Genomic DNA, 6000 nt, shown 5'->3' on the forward strand with positions numbered 1-6000 from the left:
TCTTCTATGTACAATTTGTTTCTCCTTCAAAACTACTTGAAAGTCAAACCTTATATAAAGCATTCTTAGCCTAAGTTTCAGTTTTTCCTATGATAACCATCAGTCCCCGTATATAATTACACTCTTACAGATGTGGTTGTAGTTTGTTTATCAAAATACTTGTGCTTTGGTAATGGAAATGCATGTCATATAAGAATCATATGATTTTCTGGGAGATATATTTAAGTAGAAGTCCCTTAGATAATTAGTTGTAATGTATAGAAATAAACTGAGATACAATGCTAAGAGAATCATAACTCTACTAAAGAACTGATTATGTCACGTTTTTTAATTTTTATATTTTCATTTTTTTCAACTATAGTTGACATACAATATTATATTAGTTTCAGGTGTACAACATAGTGATTAGATATCTACATAACTTATGAAATGATAAATCTAGTACCCATCTGATATCATACATAATTACACTATTACTGATTATATTCCCCATCCTATACTCTACATCTCCATAACTATTTTCCAACTACCAATCTGTAACTCTAATCCCACCTCTTCACCCATTCCTTGACCCTAACCCCAATCCAAAAGCCATCAAAACAGTCTCTGTACTATGAGCTTGTTTGTTTTGTTTGTTTATCCTGTTCTCTAGATTCCACATGTAAGTGAAATCCTAAGACATTTGTCTTTCTCTGTCTTACTCCACTCAGCACAATACACTCTAGGTTCATCCATGCTCTTGCAGATGGCGAGATTTCATTCTTTCTTATGGCTGAGTAATATGCCATTGTATATATGTACCACCTCTTCTTTATCCATTTACCTACTGATGAACACCCAGGTTCACTCCATATCTTGGCTATTGTAAATAATGCTGCAATGAATATATGGATGCATGTGTCTCTTCAAAATAGTGTTTTGTGTGTGTTTGGATAAATACCCAGAAGTAGGATTGCTGGGTCCTTCTTTGTCTCTTTCTATAGTTTTTGTTTTAAAGTCTATATTGTCTAATATAAATAAGCTTGTCCTTTTTTTCGTTTCCATGTTCACACAATATCTTTTTCCATCTTTTAATTTCAGTCTGTGTGTCTTTTGATCTGAAATGAATATTTTGTAGGCTGTATATGTAACAGTCTTGTTTTCTTATCCATTCAGCCAGCCTATATTTTTTATTAGAATATTTAATCCATTTACATTTAAAGTAATTGTTAACAGATAATGTAGTTATTGCCACTTTATTTTGCATATTTTTCACTCTTTTTTTTCCTCTTTCTTCTCCTTAAAGAAGTCCCTTTAACTTTTCTTATAATACTGGTTTGGTGTGGATAAACTCTTTTTACTTTTTCTTGTCTAGGAAACTCTATCCTTCAATTCTAAATGACATCTTTTCTGGGTAGAGTAATATTGGTTGTAGGTCCTTGCTTTTCATCCCTTTGAATACTTAATGCCAATCTCCACTGGTTTGAAAAGTTTCTGTTGAGAAATCAGCTGACAGTCTTATGGGAGCTTCCTTATAGGTAACTAATTTATTTTCTCTTGATGCTTTTAAGATTCTTTGTCTTTAACCTTTGACATTTTAATTATGATGTCTTGGGGTGGGCCTCTTTGGGTTCATTTTGTTTGGGATTCTGTGTTCAGGGCGACTGTATGTCCATTTCCTTTCCCAGGTTAGTTTTGCCAAGTTTTCCATAATTATTTCTTCAAGTAGGTTTTTGATTCCTTGATCTCTCTCTCTTCCCCTTCTGATACTCCAATGACATGAATGTTGGTATGCTTGATGTCCCCGAGGCCCCTTAAACTATCATATTTTTTTAATTCTTTCTTCTTGTTGCTCTTCTGATTTAGGTGTTTTCGCTACTTTATCTTCTAAATAACTGATCTGATTCCCTCTAATGTATTTGTTTGTATTCTTTATTTGTTATTGTATTTTTCATGTCTGATTCTTTTTATGTTTTCTATCTCCATTTTTATGTTTTCTATCTTTTTGATAATGTTCTCACTGTGTTCATCTACTCTTCCCTTAAGTTCATTGAGCATCCTTATAACCAGTGTTTGAACTCTGCATCTGGAAGACTGCTTGTCTCCATTTTGTTTAGTTTTCTAGAGCTTTGTTCTGGTCTTTCATTTGAGACATGTTTTTTTGTTGCCCCATTTTGGCTGCCTTCCTGCGTTTGTTTCTTTGTATTAGGTAGGGCTTCTAAGTCTCCTGGTCTTAGGAGGGTGGCTTTATATAGTAAGTATCCTGTGGGGCCAGGTAGTACAGTCTCCTTGGTTACTTGAGCTGGTTGCTCCAGGTTTGTCCCGTGTATGAGTTGTGCGTGCCCTCCTGTTGTAGTTGAGTCTTGTTTGTTTGTGCATGTCAATAGAAGGGATTGACTCTCAGGCTGACTGACTGTGAGGACTGGCCATGACTACAGGGGAGTTGCTGTTGTGCAGGGTCTGACCCTAAAAAGCAGAATTTGCTTTAGCAGGTCTCTGGTGCCCACCAAAGCTGCCCTGTGGGTGTGTTGTTTGTAGAGGTGGTGGAGTGGTACTCTGGCTCAGTCTGAAGAGGCCATTGGCCATGCCACTTCAAGGCCTACTGTGATGCTCCCGCCGCAAGGCATGTTCAGCTACACACTGCGCCCTACCTGGGGCCACCTGGCATGAGCCGTGAAGCAATCCACAGAGATCTTCTACTCGCACAGAGTTTGGAGGTAACTAGAAAAGGGGTTAAACTGAGAACTGGATGCCAGTAGTGCCAGGCTTGGGGGTCTCAGTATGAGGTACGGGGCACGCCGAGGCTAGATGCTAATTGTTTGAGGTTTGTGAACCTTTGAGTGACTTTAGGAAATTCTGTAGCATGAGCCAAGACAGGCCATTTGTATGGAAAAGTCACTGGAAGCTGCTTGGGTGAACCTGCAAGTTGAGTACGGAGGGTTCTCAGGGCAATAATGTTAGCTAGGATGGAGACTCAGATATGACACTCATCTGTATCTGCATGCTGGGCTGGGGCAAGGCTCAACAAAGGAACAATGGATTCTGCTGGCATTTCTGTCTGAGAGAAAGCTGCCCCTCCCGCCCTCATCCTGATGCCAGACAATTGAGTTCCTCCCTGTATGTCTCTAGTGTCTTTCAAGCTGCTGCCCCAGTTCTGGAGCTAAGAGCTAGTGAGTCTGTAGGTGAATAAGTCCCTGAGCGGTCCCTTAAAGAGGAACACCTGTGCAATAGCCATTCTAAGTGCAGAAGGTATAGACATAGAGAATTACATAGACAAAATTCTTTTGGGGGCTTAATTGCATTCATTTTGATGGAGAAACAGAAAGGAAGCAGAATATTTATACATAAAATAATAATGTAAGCCAAATAATTGGGCAAGGTATATTCAGGTAGAGATGAGTGCTATAAAAAAAAACGTAATAGAGAGTAATAATAGAGACCATACACACTTGATTGTTAAAGTAAACTTATCTGAGATTAATTTTAGTTGAAAACTTAATGGCAACTATAAACTAAGCATTTTAAAATCTGAAGTCCAACCTCTTGAGGCAAAAGAAGTAACACATGTGAGATCTTGTAACAGTCTGCTAGTTTTCTCTAGTATTTGTTTTCGCCTTCCTTTTAATAAATAAAACCTCTTCTTCTAATTTTACACAGGACATATACATTTCCCAGGCTGTTAGGGGTGGTCCTGTGACATGAGCAATGAATGGACTATGAATGCAAATATGTTCAATTTGCAGGTCAAACTCCTTAACAAATGAGCTAGTTTCTGCTTTCTTCTTCTTGCAGGCAGGATTCCATATAAATTTTTGATGGTTAGCTTATGCAATGGAAAGACAATAGAAAGCTATCAGATCAGAAAGTTGGAAGGAAACTTTGCCTACTCCAATCTGTTGTGAGAAAGAGAAATTAATTTCTATTTGGTGCGAATCATTGAATTATTTTTTCCTTATTGATTCTGTAACTTTGGCCTGAACTACCTGATACTAGCTCTACGGCAGGTATAACCTTGGTATACAGAAAATAATATTAGAAAATCAGTGTGTATGAAAAAGTAAGTGTGAAGAAATGTGACAGAAAGCGATTTCTGAGACATAGGCAATAATTAACTTACGGGTGTCCTTGAAAATCATTTCAGTTTAATTGCATTCAATGGAAAATTTTTGGAGGAAAGTGACTTAATTTGGCTTCCTTTTTAAAAGGACTATTTTAATTGTTGTAAATAAAATTCATTCTAAGGGGTCAAATGCTCACAGAAACATAAAAATATAGCTATTTAAATCATCCAGTTGAAAGATTGAAAGGGGTAGAATCAATGGAAAGTCCAAAAACATTTAGTTATATATTTAACCTTTGTCATCACAAGTAATAATATCCAATATTCATTCAACATGTATTCATTAAAGGCCTCCTATATACATGCCAGCATATTAAAAACCAGTGACAGAATGTTAAATGAGACATGGTTTCTAACTGTAAATAATCCACAATAGATATATTATTTGAAATTGGAATACATGCTACAAAGACACAGGGCAAGGTACTTTGAGAGAGAAAATAGAATTTGCTTAATTATGATTATGCCTTGCTAAATAAATATTTACCTAATATATAAGATAAAAGTAGTGACTACCCTGGCAAAGATTTTGGGGGAGGAGACTGTAGAGAATTCTGGGTAGAGACATGAACATATAGTGGGAAAAAAAACTGTAGTCATTGGGCAGAGATTATAAGGACATAACACTATAAAAAGTAACAGTAATACTTCTAATGTATACCCCTATATATTAACAATTTAGATGAAATTTAATGTATAAAATATCACCTACAGAATATGCTATAAAATATGCTTCTGGCTAAGACACTTCAGAAGTCATGAAGGCATTTTAAGTAGATATCATTACCAAATTGCATCTTTGGTTTTTCCCCTCAGAAATTATAGCACAACTCAAATAAACTATGATAGATTTACCGTAAAACTTTCCACTTCCTGTTATAAATCTAGATTATGTACAAAAGATTTACTGAGATAGACTTGGTGGGAAAAAAAATAAATCACACAAACTAAACAATATGATTAGTCACATGTATTATAACTGTGAATAAAGGCTCATGTACTGTAATCAATTTTTGCTCAACTAGATAATAATATAATAACTGATTATAAATAATGTTATTTCATGCTAAAATCATGATGTTTTTTCATGGGCAAAAGTTCAGTTGCAAATTTTGAACTACAGAACAAACTCTCAGTGTTTCCACAAGATAAGAAACCAGTTTGGTCCTAACTTTTTAAAGATGTGACTTAGATTATCAAATTTGCTAATCTGTCTCATATCTTTGGTATATTTAATGATTTAATCCTTCCATAAAAGGAAGGAATGCAACATGCTGTTATCAATGGCAGAAAACATTCAAAGGCACAAAGAAAAGTTAGAAGTTTGGAAGATAAATATTTTTAAGGATTGCTATAACATATTTCATAATTTAACAATAATTATCAGTGAAATCGGTCATCATAATATTGCCCTTTGTTGAAAGTTTTCACCAATCATCTTACAAATTTAATACAATGTTTTGAATTTTATTTTCCATTAAAGTAGATCTATAATAAGAGATTCATGAATCTGAATCCATTTTTAAATTATTTAAATTTAACAGATTTATACTGTAAAGTTTTAGGTAAGTGAATTTTAAAAATAAAGCATAACTTTCTACATTTGAATAAAAATTACAAAAAAATATGCCAAACTTGCTTTATAATCTCTTCTACTTTTGTCAACATGCATCTCTGAGACTGGCTTCTCTAACATGAGTGTTTTACAGACAAACCACAGAAGAATTTAAATATATATTACCTCCTGCAAGTGGTGAGGTTGCCACATTAAAAATTTTAAATATTGATACAACTCCTTAAAACAGACCTAAAGATATTCTATAGGAAATCACTATTTATTTCATAAATTTCTGATTAGTTATGATGTGCAATGACACAAAGTTACAAGTGATTCTCTTAAC

This window comes from Pteropus alecto, unplaced genomic scaffold (assembly GCF_000325575.1).
Source record: "Pteropus alecto unplaced genomic scaffold, ASM32557v1 scaffold24, whole genome shotgun sequence".
Classification (NCBI taxonomy): Eukaryota; Metazoa; Chordata; class Mammalia; order Chiroptera; family Pteropodidae; genus Pteropus; species Pteropus alecto.